This window comes from Danio rerio, chromosome 4 (assembly GCF_052040795.2).
Source record: "Danio rerio strain M-AB ecotype USA chromosome 4, GRCz13ab, whole genome shotgun sequence".
In the NCBI taxonomy this organism is placed as follows: Eukaryota; Metazoa; Chordata; class Actinopteri; order Cypriniformes; family Danionidae; genus Danio; species Danio rerio.
Window position 1 is genome coordinate 21,335,486 of NC_141024.2, and position 23,941 is coordinate 21,359,426.

Genomic DNA, 23,941 nt, shown 5'->3' on the forward strand with positions numbered 1-23,941 from the left:
ATTGCATGAGATGGAGAGAAGTTTCTGGACTCATACTGAGAATCTGCTTTGGGGAAACCCCAGTTTCTCAACTTTTCCTGTGTACAAGTGTGTTGTTTTTGATGCAGTTTGTTTTGGCAGGACCTCTGCTTCCACCAGCTGTGGTGCGGGAGACCAGATCCGCCCGTGTTTCTGCTTTCAGTCACTTATCCCTCTAGGCCGTCCCAGCTTCTAAACCCAGATGGGTTGTTGTCTGTGATGGATGCTGTCGATAACGCCTGCGCTTTACTGCAGACACACAAACACACGAGGCTGTGCCCAGATCAACCCTGCACCCCGCTGCCATGCCCATGTTTTGGAACCGGGGTTTGGATTTGTTTTTGAAAATATGAAAAAGGCTTTGCCTGTTTATTTTTAGAGCTGGCAGTGTTGTAAGTCATATGCGAGTAGTAAATTCAGATTACAGAGAGGCATTCATAGCTTATTTTTGAATTCTTTTGTAGACTATTTCCAACAAGTTGTAAAAGTGGGGCTTTTTTAAATGTGCCTAAACGTAGGCTGTAAACAACATTTTCTTTATTTAAACTCAAAACAAAAAAGTAGGGTATTAACTGTCAAGTCAACTTGATAATGAAAGGATTTTTTGTCACTTGTAATTATACAATGCACCGTTAAGATATATGCTAGTTAGAAAAAAAATCAGTTTTATAAAAGTGTGCTAATTACATTTGGCAAACATGCATTTTTTTATAATAATTGAATAATTAAAATGTAAAATATAAAATTACTTTTTAAAATAATAATTATTTTTAAATAATAAATTTAACATTGTTTAAAAAATTCTTGCAGGTAATACTATTAAATGTGATTTAAAAACGGACATTAACCCCTTTCACACATACAGGCAATTTTACGAAAAGTTCTGTGTGTGAACAGGCCTTTTGACAAATTTTCAAAAAGAGAAGTTGTAACATCACTGGTAATTTACCGGAATGTTGTGCTGTGTAAACGCAGAAGACAAATTGCTGGAAAGAGTGCGTTCATTCTTAGAACATGCTAATGTGAGACATCTACTCCAGCCAATCAGAACATTAAGACGCATTAACACCTGTGCTGTTTATGAAAATGTTGGTCAGATAACATTTCTATGTTCCTCCGTGATGCCACCGATTAAAAAAATTAGCGATACAATGACTGATAAACTGCTGTTTGTTTACCTTCAAGCTCCGCTTCAGTTGCTTGACACGTGTCCATGTAAAGTGCAGGAATGCTCCGGTGAGCGCCAACACACACATATATTATATGCATCTCGACATGTTAAAGGGTTCCTCCATGTTTTCATCAAAGTTGTTCACAATACTTTTTCATCCACAGAATTTGTAATGTAGTCAAATGTGTAAACATTTAGCTGCGGTTCATGCTTCTGCCTTTGAACATCTCTGGGACAAATGCAGCTGCATGAATGCTAAAGCTGTAAATAAATGTTATATCATCAATAAAAGGTTCCCTTCTATGTTTGCAAATACAAGTGCAGCTCTAATTGTTTAGAGGCCATTTCTGGTTATTGATGTCAGAATATACTGGTATTTTGGAATGAATGTGTGTATGGTCTTTTCCAGGGAAAATTCTGGAACATTATTGCCTGTGTAAACAGCGTTTTTTTAGTCGTTTAAAAAAAATTCTGCATATTTACCAGTATCACTGTGTGAAAGGGGCTATTGGCAGTGAAAGATCTACAGGTACATCCTTTAGGCATTTGTCTAAAATATTTAATTATTTTTTTCTACCAGATATACACTTTTACTTAGATTTTTTCATTGACCGTACATCTATGTAAGACACTGGACTTTTATGTGAAACGTGTATGGTCTTCAGCTATATCTAGCTCTCTGTCGTGACTCTCTCCCTCCATGAGACATCATTAGCACTAATATAGCCGGTGACATTTAACACTGGAAAATTCAGCTCCAAAAGTTCCGTTGAGTGACGCAATCGGTGCAGCCATCTCTGTTTATCTTGCCTCTGTTTTCTTTGGAGCGGCAGGTACTGGACTGTCTCTTCCAAAACCTCTGAGCTGGAAACACGTTTGAGGTCACCGACCAGTTATTAACAGCAGGACTCAATTAATACAAACACTGCGGCTTAAGCTTCACTAATGCAAGCCCATTTCCAATTGTCATGTGTGTCGGCTTTTCTTTTGCCTGTGTAATTGTTTACATCTGTTGTGTGTGTCCGTGAGCCGTCGTCACAAACTGGATTGTTGTTGAAAGGCTCTGGGAGGCTCTGGCACAAGATAAGAGACACAACAGGGCTGTGTAGGCATTTCACTTTATGATTTTGTTTATCACATCTGTAACCTTGCAATTTGCGGTATCGATGTTTGCTCTGCATATGGTATCAAGAGTCCTGCCTCGTGCATTGTTACACTTTCAATTAAGCAGATCTGCATTGCTTTTGCTTGCAAACAACCTGCCAGTCGGACTCAAAAAGCTGTATATCCCATCCAGGTTCTGTGCTGGAATTAAATACAGGCAGCTTTTGTGTCTGCAGCATGAAGTAGGCTGCAACCCGTGACATTTCCTTCTTGACAGCACTGCCTGTTTGATGTATGGCGATATCTGAGAGTGTGTGGTGTTTAATAGGATTTACAGGATGGACGGTTTTAGAGGGAGGACAGTCCTTTGTGGTGATGGACGCTGGGGGAGTTTTGTGGCATAGTGGGACAGAAATGTTTTTGATGCTGCATGCGTGGGGCCTCAACATGGATGGTTATAGTCTAAACTTTTGAATATTAAATATTACTCCACACTTTCTGCTCTCTGTGGTTGTTCAAGCTATGCTCGGCCTGTACTCCAATAAAAGGACCTGTTTACTGGCTCTGATCACACGCCAGCATCTTGTTAGGGGCCTGCTTCTCTTTAAAATTCTGCCAAATTGTGTCAGACAGGTTTTGTGTGTTTGTGTGCATGTATTTTTTGTTTTATTCATTCTCTGTCTTGTTTTTTTTCTTTTTTAAAATACAAAAATAACTATAACCTAATAAAACTAATACTGTAGTATCAATTGTTGTATCTATAGGTTAAATATTAAGAGAAAGCACTTAAAAGGGAGTAGTATAGTGAAAGAGATAGTTCATATAAAAATAAAAATAATAAAAACATTTTGAATTTTGAATATTGCATGTGGCGCCTGATAATACATTGAGGGTTTTGTAAAGCAAAAACAAATTAAGCACTGTTTGACATCTAAGCAACTATTTAATTTAAGTTAAAGTTTCTTATCATAAAAGAAAGTACAGTGTATATTTAGTGTCAGAAATGTACATGCAAGCTGGTGTGCTGTTTGATTACAACTTTTGTTTATGTTGCAGCATCCAGGAGAGGCACAAATTAGAAAATTATTATTTAATTTAATTTAATATTATATAATTTAATATTATTATATAATTCATTATTATAATTATATATTATTATTTTATATTTTATATATTTGATTTTATATCTTTTGTCATTTGATTAATCTTGTCCTTTAAATTTTTTGTTTTATTTCTCATTTTCACCCTTGTATCTGGAAAAAAAGGGCCCTTCTTTTTCTGCGTGTGTATGAAACGGGCTGCATGGCTTGGTTTGTTATAATGGCTTTCTTATGGGGAGATGGTTACGGCCCTATTGATTTTCCTTCTAGCCGCCTGGCCCGGGATGAAAGAGCAGGTCTCAGGCAGGCGCTCGCTATAGAGTGAGTGCTGAAAAGCAGCGGTGGGATAGCTGAAGTACAGGGAGAGGATCCAAACCAACATCACCAGGCCCGGTCTTCTTTACCTTGGGGTCTGCGGAGGCTGAGGGAAGCCTGGCTTGATCCCTCGTGAAATAAAGCCAAGGCCTAACCACCATTTGCTGTTCTTGGAGCCGCCATAGTCCTGGTTGGTTAGGTGAAGATAGTGTTTATTTTTCTGTGAAAGAGTGAACTTTCAGTGTATTCTATATCCTGGCCACTGCTTTTAGGGGACATCTCACAAAAAATTACATTTTCATTTGATAGAATAACTTGATGCACTATTTAGATAAATACAGAAAATATTAAACATTCTGAATGCATTGAAGCTCAATGCTTGTAGTCGATGGTCAATGCTTGTAGTTTGTTCACAAGGTTTGGTTGGTCATGTATATATTTTATTCTGGTTTGCATAGCATATATAATCATAAAAAGTCATTTAGACTAAACATTTAGATTTAGATAAATTTTTGTGTCCTGTTTATGCTTGCATCTTGTGACATCATGCCCTGTTTTTGGTTTATTCAGACATCTTTGTTCACTTTTACATTCTTCTTTCAGTTTAACTCATTCACTTTGTTCCTCAGAAGGTTTGCATCGCAGAACTTATTGTTTTAACTCCCAAATGTGAACCCTGAAGTTTATCACTATCACACATTACCATTTTTAAACATATGCTGTATGCAACTTTCAGCTAGTTTATCAGCACATTGCAATATACACTTTTATAAGCTAGTATTGAACTTTGGGTTTTCAAAAGCTTTGAAAGTGTTTTGGTTATATGCTTTTTTTTTTTGCCTTGGTGCTGTGGCTTCCACTCTGCAAATGTAAGTATTTTGTAATAGTAGTGTAACAGTAATGGGAAAACTGCATTTTCATTTTGCTGTATGATGTCAATAGTATCGAACGTCTAAAAATCAGTGTTTGGTCAACAGATGCTTGTGGTGTAATTTGGATGTAGCATAACTGGAAATCTAGCTCAAGACTGCGGGGAGATTTATGGAGCGCAACTGCTTGTCTTTTGCTTTGTAAACACTGTGATGTTTCTAAATTCATCTAACCACACATCTAAATAAGTTGATTTTTCTGATTCAGCCCATAATTGCATTGCTGAAAGTTGAATTTGGAAGCAGTGTACTCTTTTAGCCTGTGTTCAAACCATCTGTTTTAAAGCACTTGACGTGTGAAGTCTTAACACTCACCCTCACGCTCCGAAATGCTCACTTGCCCGCACTGCAAATCTATTGATTTATTTTTACACTCGTGCCAGGCTTATTTCGCTTGTTTTAGCTCAGCAGATGCTGCAAATGAAGCAGATATGAGGTCTTCCTGTGTTGAGTGATCTGGATCAGCCAAGAACAAATCCATTCATTTCAGGAGCTTTGGGTGAGTTATATTCATAATAAGATCTAAAACAGGCTCCAGTGAAGCAGCTGAGGAACACTTTCTTCATGCTTTGTTCTTTGCCCTCCCTCTGGGCCCATTTAAACTGGGATATTGTTCTGTTTGGCTTCATTTAGAGCTTAATTGGATTGTTACGAGGCCGGAGCAGAATGATTTTACATACGGAGCGAGTCTATTACATGCTGGCGTGTAAACACAAAACACATTACGCATGACAAATGCATATCCCCCATAACCGGCCTGAAATGTTAACATGCTAAACACACGGCATAATGGCAAATGAGAAGGTAAACCCACTGAGACTGATATAAGGGGATGATTTGCGTTTCTCCTGCAAGATTTGTTCTATTCTTCGCTGAATAACCACATTTTGACACATCTTATTTGCCTCATAAAAAATATCACTCCCTGTTATCACGTTCATCTTTCCAAAAGTGCAAGTAAAATGCGGTTTGGCACAGTCATCCTCAGTGTGAAGTTGTGGTGGTATATGAAAGAGATTAGCCAGACAACTGGCCAAAGCTTTCCGTGTGATTCCTGCTTTGTAGTATCCAGCGCTCTACAGACAGCAGAGCCGGAGCCGTGGGCCACAGATGGAGCAGTCTGCAAGTCAGGCCTTGTCAAACATGCTTCTCTTAATGCAGAATTATTAATGTTATGACACACACACTAAAAACAGGTCATTTCAGATATGCACTTTAAGCAGGTACTGACATTTAGATTATGACCAGGCTGCATTTATACATTTATGCCTTCTTTACTGAACAAGTTGTTATTTTTAGATGTACAGTTGAAGTCAGAATTATTATCCCCCCTGAATTATTAGCCCCCTGTTTATTTTCCCCAGTTTTTTTTTTTTTTAATAATTAATTTCTAATAACTGATTTATTTTATCTTTGCCTTAATAATAGTAAATCATATTTTACTAGATATTTTTAAGACACTAGTATTTTGCTTAAAGAGACATGTAAAACTTAACTAGGATAATAAGGTTAACTAGGCAGGATAGGGTAATTAGGCTAGTTATTGTATAATGATGGTTTGTTCTGTAGACTATTGGAAAAAGGGCTAATAAGTTTTACCTTAAAATGACATTTAAAATGTATACTTTTTCTAGCTGAAATAAAACCAATAAAACTTTTTCTGGAAGAAAAAATATTATCAGACCTACCGTGAAAATTTCATTGCTCTGTTAAACATCATTTGGGAAATATTTTTAAAATAGAATAAAATTCAAAAGGGAAGCTAATAATTCTGACTTCAACTTTATATGAATGATTTTTTAAACTTTTTTTACTTTATTAAATATGTGTGTCTGTCTATCCAAGTTATAGTTCATAACTAGTGCCAGGCAGGGCAATCTCTGGACTTTTTTGTTGCTGTTTCTGCACATAATTTTGTAAATAAAAAAGGTGGATTAATGCAAAATGATTTTGAGAGTACAGGGAGCTGAAAACGTACAAAATAAAATAAAAACAAATAAATAAACAAAGAAATTTACCACTGATTTTTGTTTATGGTTAACAATGCCCAACGCAAATACAATGTTAGTAAACTTGTTTGGTAAACAATGCTTCAGCAGGTCTCTGATAAACTCCAAAATGTAATGTACACAATCACCTAAACATTTGCATATTATTCAAAAATATAACAAAGTTTATAAAGTATATTTAAAATATTTTAAAATATGTGTATTTACACACATTTACATAGGTAAATACATAGATTGAGTGTCAGGCTCAACAATCTATGTAAATCTTATGCAGATATAAGTCATAGTTGTTAAAGTGTGTGCATGTTTATGTTATAAAATGTATACATGTACTTTGCATGATTATTCTAGATTATAAGAAACATGTTTTGCCCAATTTTAAAGCAACACTTTATATATCTTTCACAAAAAAGTATCAGAACTGGTATGAATCAAGATGAAAACACAAAAGCAGGTGGTGGATGAGTAATGGTGTAAGCTTATTTTGAATATATATGCATTCTATAAATAACCACACATATATTGTCAGCTTGGCTCATCGCTCATGAGCTTAGCAACATACTGACAAACTCTTCTTTTAAGTAGAGCCTGTTCCAGATCTTGAACAGAATACAGAAATAGTTTACTTTAAGACATGTTTTAAAGTTAAACTTCTACACAGTGTCTTAAGTTACCCAAAGCAACAACAGCAACAAAAAAAAGTTTCAAAAAAACTTTTTAAAAAAAAAGCACTAAAGAATGCTTTCTTAGAAACCCCCTAGAAACAAGCAAGGAAACAATACAGCTTACTTGGTTTTAGAGCAGGGTCTGTATATAACTATCTTTTTTTTATTGCATTCATTTTCTCTGCAATATTGACTTTGGTTGGGATTGTGTCCTATCCTGTCCTTGTCAGAAGTTTTCCAATGCTTCTCCCTTCATGTCTGTTCAAAGACACTGTGAAGGCATGCAGCGCATAAGAGAGCTTGACAAGATGCTCCAGGACAGCGTTTAATTGAAGATCAGACACATACCGCTGGGACTGAATTATCCATGCATACTATGCCACTCTTTATAGCCAATAAAAGGGATAGTTCACCCAAAAAAAAAATTCTGTCATCATTTACTCACCCTTTAAAACCTATTTTTACTATTATAACCAGCAAACAACAGTCTTCAAAATATTTTCTTTTGAATAGTTTGTTTTTCATAAATGGTATGGTTATTATTAATTTTTATTTATTTATTTATTTTTATTTACTTTTTTTTTTTTTTTTGGTGAACAACTTAGTAAAAAACAAACATTAAAAAAACATTATTTGTGTCCTAACATTGTTACTGACATATGACTTTATTTTACCTAAAAAAAATAGGACATTTGAAATGATGACATTTTAAATAATGGTTTTTAAAATATTATTATTTAAATAAAGGTCAATGGACAAGTCAAAATCATAAGTCACAACACTGGACCCCACTGACTTCCATTGTAAAATGTTGCTATCTTTAGGTGAACAGTCTCTTAAACTATATTTTTACTTCCTTTTGTAATTTTAATTTGCCATCAATAATTATTTGTTGCCATTTCAACAGAAAGCATGTTGATATATCTGTTAACCAGTGGAAAGAGAGTACTGGTTTGGACTAATATAATATTCTGCCTGTGTCAGAAACAGTAGGGCATCTGGCTCACTAAAGAGTGCCCATATCTTCAGCTTAGTATTCTTCATCCTGTCCAGTACACAGTAAGCCCCCATTTCAGTCTGGTCTGGTATAGAGAGGCTGTCTACCATACCTATCTCAAATGCTATATTATGCCAAAGCTAAGCTACCTAGCGCATCCGAATTGTGATTACATTGTATTGAAGCTTAACCTGTGTTCAGGAATTCTGAGCACCAGAATAAATGCCACCGAATCAACTCAATGATCTCGATTACAGCATGGGACACCCTAGGGGACTGTGCTCGGTCAGAGGCTGAGAGAAAAGATGGGTTTTTGGAAGGGAGAGATAAAGGGGGATGGGGTATCATATAGGGAGAGAGAGAGACTGAAACAGGGATCAGGAGGGGGAAAACGAAAGCGACAGATGGTGACAGGAGAAATGTAGGAAAGGATTGAGTGTCACTCTGCTGGTGACTGGTAGAGCGGGGCAGGAGGGGGGATCAGAGAACGGCAAGACCAGTAAAGCAGATCATAACCAGTCCACACTGTAATCTGCTCCAGTATCTGGCCTCTTCTCAATCTATACCTCTGGACAAATCAAGCAGGACATCTGCAGAGGATCTCACAGTTCCTGCTCTTTCAAGATCTTCAGGCATTCTCTAACTTCTTGAAGACGTCTTGCAGACTTCTTTGAAATCAGAGTTCTTTTCCAAGATGAAGTGGTTGGAGAAAATGCGATCATTGCTCAAAAGCGGCAGTCGTAGTGCACCAGTGACTCCCATCTCAAGCCCAAGCATACCCTCCAAGAAAGATCTCTCAGCCAAACAGGTAAGGAATCAGAAGCGAAAGATGCCAGGCATAGATGTAAAGAACTAGGGCTAGGCAATTCATGCATGTGATGCTTAATTTGGCAAGGTCTAAATGTTGACCATTATAAATTGAAGTGTTTATTTTTAAATTACTAGATTTTAAGGAATAATTTAAAATAAATTCATGAATTCATAACTGATGCAGTGTATTCTGACTGTATGATAACATACATGCAGCAGTATGACGACCTTAATCCGTGAAGCATCACAGTCTTTTTTTCAGCCTTATACAAAGCCCTTCTTTATGTGTGGGGTGAATGTAAATGTGTGTTGTATTTGGGCTGTGTTTGGATTTGCGTTGTCTGGATTTCACGGCATGCTTCAAATGCATTAAGTCCTGCAGGCTGGTTGATGACACAGTTATTGTATGATAGTATCTTTATAGCTTCGAGGCATATCTCTGGGAAGTGCTGTAAATTCCTCAATTGTAATTTTAATGCCTATTTCTCTCAATGTGATACTTAACATTAAGAGCTTTGTACCATTTTTAAATGCAAACTGACAATGCGACTTTCATATTTAATTCTTTTGTCTAAGTTTGCATTTAAATTTATTTGATAATATAAAAGAATGTACGGTAGTCTTTGTATGAGGCTCAAACCAATCTGAACGATACAAAAAGCTGATTTTGGCTTATGTTACAGGTATGGAAATTAGCCCTCATATATGGACACTGAAATGTGAATTTAAGTGTCGAGATATGTGGGTGGTGAGGTTTGTGCCATGTTTGAACAATCTCTTGGCTAATGAAGATTAGCCAGCGCATGTCAAATGACTGTGTTCTCCCACGAAAGGCAGACAAGGGCTGCAGGAACTGACTTGAGGTTTAGTGCTTGCCTGCATTAGTCTAATGACGGATAATGACAGCTCAACAACCCACTCAGCACAGGACCAGCACACCCACAATCAGCGATTTATGACCTCTTACCACCTTGATGTCTGAAAACCACTTCTGGGCAAAAACTAATTCAGTTATTGCTCATTATTTTTGGAAGATATCCCAAGAGAAAGAAGGAGAAAAGAGTAAACCCTCATTTTATTTTAGTTGAGTGTTAGGATTAGTGTAGAAGCTCTTTTAAAGAAACTGAGCATGACATGGCCTAGACCATCTCACAAGACAAAAATCAGACTCGCATTGTGAGATTTTTGATTGTAGCCTGTCAGACTACACAATCATTTTTATCACATTAATAAATACAGATTTGAAAACAAAATATGTTAGTAATTGTAACAATAAAATATAATAGTAACAGTATATAAGTAAAAACAGACAGACAGTGCTTTTCTTTTTCTGTCTCTTCTGTCAACATAAATGGCAAATATGTCAAAGAATCTCAGTGAATACTTGCCTCACAGACATGAGAGACATACTTGCATAAAGACAGAAACATAGAATTTTAAACCACTGTTAAAACAAATGTTCTCTGGTTTTGTACTCCGTATGAACAGAAAGCAATGCAGAATTGTCCATCTGAGCTCATTAGCCCACTTATCACGTGACAACACCCTCATGAAGTTGTGAATGGCCACACACAAACACAGCAGCAGTTATGACCCATGACCTCAGGAGACCACTGTGATTGAATTATGCTTTAATCAGAAGGTGATACATGTTACATGTAAGTTTTTTATTATTATTATTATTATTATTATTATTATTATTACTTATTTTACTGTAGTTGAACCAGTCAAAAGTTTGAAAAATCTCACAATGCCTGCGGTTATTTGAACAAACATAAACAGAAGGTTGTAAAAGATTATTTTGATTTTAATTATTTGTTTTTCATGATTAAAATATTATTTGTTTTTGTGAACATAGCTTTCTTCATTACTTCAGTGTATCAGTATCATTTAGACACTATTCAAATATGCTGGATTAATGCCTAAGAAACAATTATTACAACCGTGTTGCAAACACCTGATATATATATTGTATTTTCAAATAAATATTTTAGTTTTTTTTATCTGTGAAAGAAACATTAAATTGATGTTAATTAAATGGTATAATAATCAAAATAACGACTATGTATTTTATATCTTGTTAATCTAAGTAAATCTTTTATTCTTACCATCTTGATTTAAAGAGTTGTTCAACTTCACATTTGTGTTGTTTATATATTTTATATTTACATTTAGAAAATACTAAACACACTTTATTTTGTGCAATACTAAAAGCAGAAAACTTTTAAACTTATTTGTCCTTGTCCTCTCCCCTCATCTCTATGGCCCATTAAGCAGTTCATTATGTAGGCCTTTGTCTTTTTAGGTGTGAATCACTGCATCAATAATAATAGTTAATGTCTCCTCGCTTAGAGCCATAGAGCTGTGTTACTCTCTTCAAAAATTTGAATCAATGTATTATTTTCTGTAAGCAAGTAAACAAATTGATTTTCACATAATTTTGAAGCAAAATCTCTAGGCCACAAGATCTAGTTCTCAAAAGTCTTGTGAACAAATATTGTGTATACTGTACAATATACACTTGTATACTATGTTCAGTGGAGTTATTTCCGTGACTCTATAATGTTTTTTACTAACCACACACAAATGTTTACTCAAGCATGTACATAAATGTTATTGTAGCCCAGTTTTTGCAGTTTCTAGTGTTACTAGACTTTAGCCGCTTATATGTTTATGCCACTGGAAAAGCACACATATGAGGGCATGTCAGTACTACTTCAGGGCCTCAAAACGCCCTCAGACACCAGAGGGTTAATAATAAAAAAAATTGTTTGTTGTTTTGATATTTTCTTGTGATGGTTTGAAGTTGTCATCATTAGATTAATTTCTTTCTATTAGTTCTTGGTTTGCAAGTCACATTGAAGAAAAGTGTCTAAAATCTTCTGAATCTGCTTGAACACCAGTTTTTTTTTAAATGATCACAATGACCATTAAGTGGTTGTTGGTAATCTTGTGAAACCAACGATCAAAGATGACAGATTTCAGCCTAGGATAATAGAAACCTTTTATGATTTCCATATTAATGTAAATGGCAAAATTGGACAATGTGAATAGGGTTTATGACAAAATGAGTAAGAATTCAAGTGCATATTTTCATAGAGTAAGAAACATTTGGATTTGGTCTTGGAACAATCTCGATCCGCTTCTGGTCTTAACCCTGATCTTGGTTCCTTTTGGGCTTGGATTTGACTTGAATGCAACTCTTCTCTGTGTTCAGTCTTTTCCCAAACTCATTCCCCTCTAGTCATGGTCTTGATTTAAATTTGACCCTGTTCTGGTTTCAGTCTTTTCTTGAACTTGAAATATCTGGTCTGGACAGCAAAACTGGAAAATGCTTAGTCTACAGATTAAGAATTCCCTTGCAATATGAATATGATGGGTTGAATTGCTAGTATGTGGAAATTCTGAAAAGGTTTGTTTTAATTCTACTCAACTAATGTATTGCAAGTAATCATATATAGACTATGATTGAATATTTGTGCCAATATCTGTATCCCTATCTCAGTATGTTTTATCTTTCCCCTCTTGCCCAATAACCCTAGAGGAATGAGTATGCTAGCCAGCTTTTAACAACCATTTCTTTCCATTTTCAACCATAACTACCACACTTGTCCATCACTATCAACCACAACACTAGATTTAGTTTAGAATCTGCCAATTTCTCTGCTCCATTTATTTATTCATGGGAGAAAATGCTGAGTCAGATGCTGCTTAAAATCCTCTCATTATATTCCCATACCCAAGAGTGTACACTAAACATTTCTTTCTTTTTAACTATAGTGTGGAATCAAAACAGGAGGCACACACATAAACTGATACATGCAGATCATTTAATCAGAACTGTCATTTATTCATGAACCCAGAACTAATGTTAGGAGGCCTCTTACAGACAGAAAAAGATAAAAATAAATAATATAACTCTTTGCATCTTATTCAGCTGATTTCTTTCTTTCTCTTCCTCATTATTTTTGTTAGCAAACTAGGGCTTGTTTTAACATGGGGGGGGGGGGGGGGGTCTGCTTACCATGAGACATCAGTTTCATTTAGATGCATGGGGACTAGAAACTGGATTCAGTCAGTTATCACCTGAAAATGCTAATGTAAAAACGGAATAATGACTGAATAATGTCAGTTGTGTCATGATTTGCACTTATTCTATAATAATGTTAATTGATGCTCTTAGCTAAAATAATCTCAATGAAAATTAGTCTATCTATTAAATGTATTTCAGTCTCTTGATATGATGTGAAGTTGGCAACAACCAATTAAATTATTGCAGTTTTTTTATTTTCATATTTGGCCTCTTAGCTATGAGTTCATTCTCTTTTGAGATTGAATAAAAGACTTTGATCTAATTTGGGTTTGAGCCTTTAAAAATGACAATACCAGTCTTGTTAGGCCAGGTCAGGTCGGGTTAAGTCACAGAGGCTCATTTAAAGGCTTAATTAAGGCCTCAATTTAATGCTTGTGCAGTTCCCACACTGATCCCCTTCCTCAGAATGTATTTTGAGGAGTAAATGAGGCCAATTAGCAACATTAACCTTTGACTTCAACTCTCTGCCCTCTTTCGTCTCCAGACAAAAGGGTTTGCTGTTTTTGTAGGCAAAAGAAAAAACCACAAAATATCTAAATTTAACTATTGTCCAATGACTGGAGCACTTCATATTGTCATGTTCTATGAAGTCTTGCATTTGTCATGCCTGCTGTTACCTGGAGTTTCATGCGCCATGCAGTTTTTCATCCAGCCTCTGCAGTCTGGCACAGCTTGATATCTTGATGGTGCTGCCACGTCCATCTCACTCTCTCTCCTCGATTACGTGTGTAGAAGCTCTCTGGGACACTGGATGCTGTCTAACCGCATGTGCGACTGCTTCGTCACACGTATCAGTGGGTTGTTAGGTTGCAGCTGCGTTTCTGATCTGCTTCCTGGCTCATCTTTGTCTTTTTCTCATCGCAGATTTTCTCTGCAGCTGCTGCGAGCTCCTGCGGATCTTTTCCAAAGAATAAATGAAGGGAAGATCTCTATCCCTCTCTTTCCGCCTTCAGTTCAGCACTTCCCCTGCTTCGGTGTAATCCTCCATGCAGCACATCCCAGATTAGCCATCCCACAACGCCTTGCAACAAGGTCTCTAAATCTCATGTTGTTCCAAGGCTGGCAAACAAGTCTCGACCGCTGAAAGAGTCAAAAAGAAAAAAATCAAGAAAAAGCAAATGTTATGCAATGCTTTGTTCTTGGGAAAGTTTTGTGTAATCACTTCAATATGCCGCTAAATAAAATTGTGTGGGTTTGAAGATGATTATGTGCAAGCTTTCCAGCATGATTGGTACTCTGTGACTGTTTCCCAAAAGTGGGCCAGCCAGAGTCCGAGACCGGCCGTGGCTGAACTGGTCTGGAGTGTGTTTCCCAAAAGTATCAGTAGCCAACTATAGTAACTAAAACCAACAAAGTTGAGTCTTTCCTGAATACATAGTTTGAATGAAAATCTGCAAATAGCACTACATCTCTAAACCTGTGGTTAGAATCATAGTTTGTTCTTAATAAGACGTTTGATACTAAACAGTTGTGCACAATATAGACAATATAGATCTTTCATTCTGTACATATACAAATTGCATTCTAGACTTTTAGGTAGGTTGTAGGATTAAAGCACACCTTTTTGAAGACATTCATGCATTGTGTATTGTCTTCTAGTAGTTAAGTAAGTGAACCTGCATGATAAACAAATAATAAAGTAGAACTGTTGTGGAAGTAAAGTCTTTAGAAAGGGTTGTGCGGTATTTTCTGTTCATTTACTCCTCCTGCAAAATTTGGAAATTATCCAGTTTAATTTAGATAAAAACGGCTCATGCTACTTGTATGCTGCATCATTGTTTGGATCATGAATAAAATAAAGTGGTTGCCTCTAATCTTTAATGTAAAGAGCACACACCCAAATCACCCTGTATCCCAAGACCGGCTACTTACCGAAGCTAAGCAGGACAGAGTCTGGTCAGTACTTGGATGGGAGACCACATGGGAAAACTAGGTTACTATTGGATGTTGTGTTAGTGAGGTCAGCAGGGGGGCACTTAACCTGTGGTCTGTGTGAGTCCTAGTGCCCTATTAAAGTAAGGGGGGCACTATACAGTCCTGACTCTTTAGTCATAAAAAAATCTCATGGCACTTCACCTAAAGAGTAGGGGTGTAACCACAGTGCCCTGGCCAAATTCCCTCCATTGGCCCTTAGCCATCATGGCCTCTCAATCATCTCCATCCACCAAATTGGCTCTATCACTGTCTCTCCACCCCACCTATAGGTTGTGTGTGGTGAGAGCACTGGCATTGTTGTCCTGTGGCTGCCGTCGCATCATCCTAGTGGATGCTGCACACTGGTGGTGGTGTAGAAACCCCCACTCCCCCTCATGATTATGAAGCGCTTTGGGTGTATAACCATACATAATAAATGTGCTATATAAAAACACATTACATTACATTACACAAGTAATGCTTAACTTTTTTTTAACTGACTTTGGTATTGTTTTAAATTGTTTTGTTACATTTCAAATACACAAAGAAATGTGTAGCAATAGTCCAAAAAGGACACAAATGCATTGACTGTACATTCTCTCCGTTCTGTTTAGTTTCATCAATGTACAGTGTACATCACTGTGAAGTATTGATCAGGAAATGCACTCCTGCTGTGGACTCTGTGGCATACCCTGTAGATGTCCAGCTGAGCTGAGAAAACCTAGTCCGCTCTCAAACCAGGATGCAGCAACGTTCTTCAAAAGTGGCTTCTGTTCTTGCAAGCAGTCTCTCGTGCTTAAAAATGCAGGCCGCTTTCCAAGGCCATAATCAGAGTGAAATCCGCACTCACAAGGGTCTCATTAAAAAGCACTTCATGAATGAATAGCTGCCGTGTGGCAGTGTGACTAGATCTGACTCATGGCTCCGTCAGAGCAAGTGGGATATTCCACATATTCCAAGGTTTCAATGACATTCCTCGTTCATTCTTTCGTCACTCCCTTCCTTTTTCTTTTGATGTTAGCCCTTATTTTAACGTTCTGTGGCATTTTACAACTATATACTGCCAAAATATCATAATTTGCCTGAGGCCTGGATATATATGAGCTCGCATCAATCAAGTCGCCATAGTCCAGCTTAAAGATGTCTGCATTGGTTACTTGTGGCCAGGCATTTCCTGACTGTCGTATAGATAAATGAGCTTCACGCTACAGTAGTCTAGGAATATACAATGAAACATTTTGTTTATGGTATTCCAGTTGGATGAGAAGAAACACATTGATGAGCGACAGACATTTATATAACCCTCTTGCAAACTGATAGAAGAATCGGCGCAGTAATGAATGGAGCTACATTATTTACACTAGAAATTATTAAATATCCCAGTACTCTAAATTTATTGGACGTCACAGTTGATTGGTCTCGCTGGATGCATTTTGCAGATGTGAACCCACCATCAAACTTTACCACCATCTATTATTTGACTGATTATATAGTTGTGGTGGGACTTAAACAAAAATCCTGCCAGCAATTGTAAAATAGTTTAGAAAGCATACGTGTTAACATTCTTCAGCTGGATTTTTTTTTAGAAAATAATAACATTTTATACCTTTTTATTTGGGCACTGTCAAAAGTACAACCCAGAGTATTAAGTAAAAAAATCTATATATTGGGGCTGGGTGATATGGCCTGGGTGATATGGCCTCAGATTTTTTTTCACAAAATTGATTTATGATTGAAATATATATATATTTTTCACAAAAATGGTTGAAGATTATTATACCAATATAATTAGCATAATTATTTCATAATAGGATATATGCCATTTTAAGTAACCTAGTTAAAGCGCTTGTAGTGAACTGAATGCCATTACAAAATCGCCATGTTTAAGGTCTGTTTTCTTTAAAAATCAATGATCTTCACTGCCTGATGGATTTATGATATAAAGTGCGTCTCAGACCAGACAAACAGCACTGCATTAAATTCCATTTCCCCCGCCATGTCTTTAAAATATGACAATTTATTTAACGCCAGTATTTTCAATTGAGTTTCTGTGCTCGCCTGTTGATCAACGCCTCTGAATCCTTGACAACTAAATGAATGCTTAAGTCTATTTAATTCATTATATTTTAATTACATTTCAACATTAATGCTGTAAAAGGAACCATATAAAATTGAATAATAAAAAAAAGTCAGATTAACCATTCACCAGAAGAAGTTTATCGGTAGGGGAAAAAACCTAGCTGTGCATACAATACAATTGCAAACAAGACTTATATTAATAAAATCAATTAAACCATTTTTTAAAGTTATGGTGAAATTAAACTTTTCCAACATTTTCCAAGGTGATTTATTTCCCTATTATTTTAAAACAGAAAGATTAATAAATATGTCACATAGATTAAAATGTTTTGCTTGATCTGCACTGTAAAAAACTCACAAAAATAATAGATAGAACACAAAGAAGCATAAAATGTTCTCAGAAATACATATTCTATCCTCCCATTTATGGTGTGACTCCTTTCAGACGGTCACCTGTTATATCAGCCAGGTCGGTCTCTTTCAGCATCTTTTTTTTTTTCTGTACTATTGGGAAAGCAGAAACAATGCTTTATTTCACACTGAAAATTCTCAAGTTACATCATACAAGAAAGTGTTTGTAATTATTTAGGCAGTGTCAGACTCAAGTGTCATTGCTGAACAATACTGTGGTTTTAATCCATGTTCTGACAGCTCTTTTTCACATGGAGTCTTAGCTAAGTTTATATATCCGCGGAACTAAGCCACTTGTTTTACCAGCTCATTCTGATGCTACAGAAAACCTCTGTGGAAATGATACGGCATCCATTGTAATACATCACAATTATGCTCAGTTTTTTTTTTTTTTTTGGTGCAATGCCTTCCTGTCTGACACACTTTATAGTGACTCTGTAAGTTTGAATGTTGACAGTTCTTTTTTTCCAGATAATTTTTGTTTATTTTTTCTGCCTGTTCACACAACAAATGTTTTCTATCAAGTTTGTGAGCTTTCAGCTGTATTTACCTTGGAAACACATGTCGCTTTCTTAATTGTTTACCCACAGAGAAATTAGGCAGCCTATCAACAGATCAAAGCATTGCTCATGCTTTGTGTCAGAGCATCTGCCATTTTTTCTAGTTTGAATGTTGGCGTCGCATCTCTCGTCTCTATCTTTACTGTCCTTGAAAAACAGTTCACACAAGATGAATACTGCAGTCATTTACTCACTCATGTTTTAGACCTTTGAGTGTCAAATAATACAACACAGTTTTCTACAAAAAAACTACATTTCCATCCACCTTTTTTCTCGTTGTGGATAAAAACTCAGTTGATGGAAACACCAAAAAGTGCATAAATGTTGAAAATTTGCATAAAAAACATATGCACATTAATTTTTTATACGATAAGAAAAGATGCACATAAACTAAGATGAAAACACTTTTACCGAACAAATCCTACTATGCGCATTAAAAAGGTCATGTGATTTTGTTATAAGAGATCATGTGATGATAAAAATGTGTATGAATGGACAAACCAGCAGACTGAGCACATTGAAAAACAAATGAAATGTTGTTTTGGTCATTTCAAAATGCTGTAACCAGTTATTAACTTACTATTTACCTCCAAAACTGTCAAGAGCATCTGTGCTCCACCTCTGATGTCGTCAAACACCACCATGTGTTCATTGCATGTCGGCATCGTCTTCTGAGGTGCAAGTAATTGATTAAATAAGGAAAAGATTCACGCAGCTTCTCCTATCACAGCAAATTGTGTTTCTACTTTTGATATTTGGCATCAGTTAATCAAGAAGTGATGATTTTGTTCTCTTTCACTACTTGGATGGAAACACTGCTTTATTCACATGTCTATTCCAGTTTTTTCATTGATCCCTTTTTACTTTTTTCTATTGTAGCAGTGTATACTGAAATGCTACTTATTGAGTCAATCAAAAAATATATAACAACAACTACATAATGTCTTTGAAGCTGTACAATGGTTTTAAGTAAACCTTATAATTTTTTTTACTTAAAATCTGAAATATAGTTTTTAATATACTCATCTTTTTGACAGCAGTGACATCTAATTTCAATGGTTCTCACATCATATGGTCAAAAACAATAAATCATACTTGAATGAAAGAATAATGCATGTTTACCATTTTCAGCTAAACACCAAAAACTTTCTTTGTTCATGTTAATTTACATGGCAACAACATTTCAAATGGCAAGTTTTTTTAATACAACATCGTGAAAATTGTTACTGCATATACCATGTTCAGTCATTTTGCCTTTAGGAGTGCTTGACAAAAAAATGGTGGACTACTTTTTAAGTACATTGTCATCATGTAAACATACTTTAAAGTTTTCTTCGTTTTTCTTAATTAAAATTTCTGCAGGCTGCAAATCATCAGGCTTTGTTCGGTTGTAGGATTGGACAGACTGATAGAATACTGCTGTGAGAATAGGAGTCTACTGGGTCTTCAGATCTATAGCCCACAGTCTGGGTTCATTCATACTGCATCAGCATAAGGCCTCAGGGGAAAGGTCCTCTCTAAGCATGTCCTTGCCAGTGTTAGATGTACTCTGTAGTCCAGTGCAGATAGTCTTGTTCTTGGAGTTGCACTGCAGTGTTTTACAAACAGACCAAATGTCTTGAAGTTCAATCTTCTGCAGATACACAGCTGTGTTTAGAGCCCCAGAATGATTAGATTAGCATTTGTCTGGATACTGCAGCCTGATACACACCACGGAAAGGATAGCAGTATCAGTCAAGCAAATTAGCAGTGTATCCGTCATGCTTTGACTCTAACATAACCTGAGGTCAGATTTTGGTTGCAGTGAAACAGAAAGTCTTTATGTGCTGGCATTATGAGGTTTGTTGATTTTGTGGTTGAATTCCAAACAACTTTTCGAGAACAAAATCATGTATTACTTTGCAATATAACATAAGTATTAGTTTAGTTTATGATTAATTGAATCTTCTTTTCCTTAATATTTTTAAATTTAATAATTGTATATTTTATTTAAATTTATATAAGTGATTAATCAAACAAATAATTTTTCATGGATAGAAATTAAAATACAATATATTTTATGTTATTTTACCCTCAGTACATTATTTAAATTTGTCGTGTGTTGTATTTATATTTAAATAACATAAAGATAGTTTATAATGATGTTTTTTTTTGTTTTTGTTTTTTCAAAACTGGTGTTTTGTACAGAAACTGTACAGGAAATGTAAAAAGAACTCTACAATGACAATTGACAATTGTCTTTAAATTAATCACTAATCATTAGGCATTTTTCATATAATATATATTTATATATATGTATATTTTTTTTAATTTATAAATTAGTTAGTTAGCTTTGTTTTGTTTTCAATGTGGCTTAGGCATCGTACTCCTGACAGATTTCCTTCATACACTGATCATTCCATCAGCCATGAGGCCTACACAATTTTTGCATTAGAGCTTTACCAGGATAACAGAATCTTGGCTGGACCAAGGAACCTCACGACCTTGGTCTGTCGTCCATGCCTGTTCACCACAACAGTTTGTCCATACGTCAGCCTTTAAGTGTACTCTGTTACCATAATTAGTAGGTGCAATCCCATTTGTGCAAACATTCAGCGGAGCATCTCGCTAACATTTGCCAAAAGTGTTTCCCCCCTCTGCTATTAGCTGCCTGCCGTGTGTATTTCTCCATGCTCGCGCTCTGCGTCTCCAGTGGTATTAAGCTAAAAGAGACGAGGCCGGGCCAAGACCGAGCTCCCCACTGACCTCATGTTTAAGTGGGTGTGCAGAGAATGTTGCTCTGGGTTAAAAGAAATAAAAAGAAGGAAAACTACAAACGACCGAGGAAAATCATTACGTGGATTTAATTATGGCTTCTCTCTCACCCTGCATTTACTGTTTTTGAGGTTTTCTTTAAGCCATATTTAGCAGATTTATACATTTATTCATGGCCGTTTTGTTGTTTGTGTTTGTGTTTTTCTGTCATTTGCACTTGGCTGTCTTGCAACTTTGCTGTGGTCAAGCAAAAATCATGTATCAATGCATCTCTGTATTTTTCTAAATTCGGGACATTCGTTTGTTTTTGCAACAGCACATTCGCTTTCTGTATAAAGTGTATGGTGTGCTTTTAATTTCCCTTGTTTTTAAATCTTTATAGAGTATTCTGCATACTAAACACAGCACTCAAGAGGATTTTCTTTCAAATTAATTTTCTGAGAATAATAGAAAGAGAGATTTCTTGTGTTTGTGGCAATTTCACAGCTCAATGATTAGAGTATTTCCCAGAGAGCCTCCTGCAGCTGAATCTGAGATCTTGCTGTCTGATGAAGATCAAACTTCAGCACAGTTCCTCATGTGATTTGATCTTAATCTAAGAATATTTAGCCTGAAAGATTAGTCAAAAAGCTGAAACACTTGGTGATGATACATATTGGACAACATGTTGCTGGACCTTTTTTTGATAATGACACTGCTGTGCAGAAAATGTTCTTTATTTTAGTCAAAATGTTTGGCTGTATACTTGATTTATGCACCTGTTAGTAATCAGTGTAACTGAAATAGTCAAACCCAGTAATTAGTGGGTGTTCACAAATGTTGGCTGTATGGTGGACTGTATACTGCCTTAGGTCTTGTATAGCATTTGTGGGATATAAAAGTGTTTCGCACTATTGTACATTTACTTAAACCAACTAGACTACTAGATGACTAGTACAAAACCGAAGAATAAAAACAAAACATTAAACAAAGTTAAATAAAACAAAACACAAAGTTATAGAAAAATAAAACATGAAAGCTAACTAAACTAAACTAAAACCAGAACATTGAATTTGTTGTGATAGCCAAACAGTATAAAATCATTAGATATAAACAAATATACAAATATATTAGATATATAGATATTACATTTGCAATATTCTAAATATTGCATTCAGCAGAATTATAATTGTCTCTCAAACAAATTGTTTGAGTGCTATGTGAGGTAGTCTAACATTTTAACCAGTATTTTTCCATTATTTTCTTACAACCAATATGATTTTGATATTTTTTGTGCGTTGATGGTAATATAGTACAGTAACTAAAAAGGGACATGATGCAATTGCTTCAAAGATAAATGATAAAATAGTAGTCAAAAGGATAAACCATTTACTGTATACACCTTTAATATAGTTTCTCTTGTTACTTTAATCCAGAGCACAGATCTGTGACATCGCAGTATGATTTATCCAACTGTATGAATTCATTCTTGCTGCATCATTTGGTCAGAAGGTCCTGCTTTGGCTCAATTTGAGCTTGAACTGTAAGCTAGCCATCTCTCCCTTTGTCAGTTGTGTTTTGTTTCTGCTGTCTTGACATGTGCCATGACAGCATTTGTTTGGGCTGAAAATCATATCACAGCTGAGCAGAAGCATTATGCTCACAGAGCGAGACCAATGACGCCTTTTCAGTGCTACAACTGAGCCTTTGAAGGCCGTTTCGCAGCCTTTCACTGAGAATAATTAAACATCTTGTTTACTTTGGATTTCATGAACAAAGTATGGTGTCTCTGTCTTCAAATAAACAGGTATAATAGCAAGTGGCACAACTGATTTGACCCACGTTTCTGAGTGGAGAGTATTGCTGGAGCCACCATATCAGTAAAGCCAAACATGTGAATCTAGTTCTACCACATTCCTTCCAGATAAGTAAGAAAAGCCTGAAAGTAGGACTAATTACTTACCGGGCTATTGTTGAGGCCAAGAAACATTCTGGTTTGTCTTAAAACGTCAGGAGGTTCACGATATGATGTCGGAAGAGAAAACCCTGAATCTGGGGAAACGCTGTGGAGTGTTTGCGAAATTATCCGACTCTATCAATCACTATGCGTCTAGACCTGCAGACAGACTCATTTTCCTCATTGGTTGAAAGCACTTTACAAATTGCATGCCGGTCCGAGTATTCTGTGATGTTGAGATAATGCATGCATCGGCTCTTTTGAAGACACAGACAAAACTGATTGTTCTCCTCCAGCCAAGCTTTCTAGTATCAATCACCTCGCGTTGCGTTATGTACCGCATTGATGTAAACAAACAGTGGGAAAGTGCCACATAACAAGAAAATGTTAGCCATTGTGTCAAAAAACTGTAGCAGAATGATGAATGTTATGCAAACCTATTTGCATCTTCTCATGAAAACTTTCTATTTCCTGGCAATCCAATCATATTCAATCGCACATTATGACAATCTCTGTAATATTTTTACAGTAAAATACTCACTTTTTAAAACCTATAGCCACAAGCTGTAAATAATGGGCATCATTGCATTACATTTTAGTGTAGAAAAACAATGCAAAATGCATAATAGCCAATGTTGTTATCCAAAATATTTTGTATTATTTTTTAAATGTAATAAACTATTTGAATATATGTATATAATTATTATTATTATTATTATTATTATTATTATTATTATTATTATTATTATTATTATTAATATTATTTCCTGAGGAAGAAAATACAAAAAAAATAATAAATAACTAAAAAAAAATAACACATCGGAACTTAAATAAACAGTTTACTAGTGACATGTTTCCTTACAGGTCACATTAACAAATAAATATAAGGATCAATTTACACTGTGTAAAGGCATAAGTACAACCCATTTCTCCCAAGATTGTAGGTGTTTGTCCATTTGTAGTTTTAAAGAAAAAGTCATCATCTCTGTATATTTAGTTACAATATCAAACCATTCAAATTTTGTATTGGGTTTGAGTTGTAGCCACTTTTAAGTTACAGTTTTCTTACTGGTTGC

The 23,941-nt window shown here is 35.7% G+C and overlaps 1 protein-coding gene and 1 long non-coding RNA gene across 3 annotated transcripts in view; one reads left to right on the top strand and one right to left on the bottom strand.

Moving 5' to 3' along the window:
- Positions 1–5,970, bottom strand: part of LOC147844709 (uncharacterized) — a 51,334-nt gene extending 45,364 nt beyond the window's left edge. The window contains exon 1 of the long non-coding RNA XR_015483211.1: positions 5,916–5,970. This is a non-coding gene — a long non-coding RNA (uncharacterized LOC147844709). The remainder of the gene's footprint in view (positions 1–5,915) is intronic.
- Positions 1–23,941, top strand: part of nav3 (neuron navigator 3) — a 367,745-nt gene that overhangs the window by 153,247 nt on the left and 190,557 nt on the right. The gene's annotated exons all lie outside the window — the stretch shown is intronic.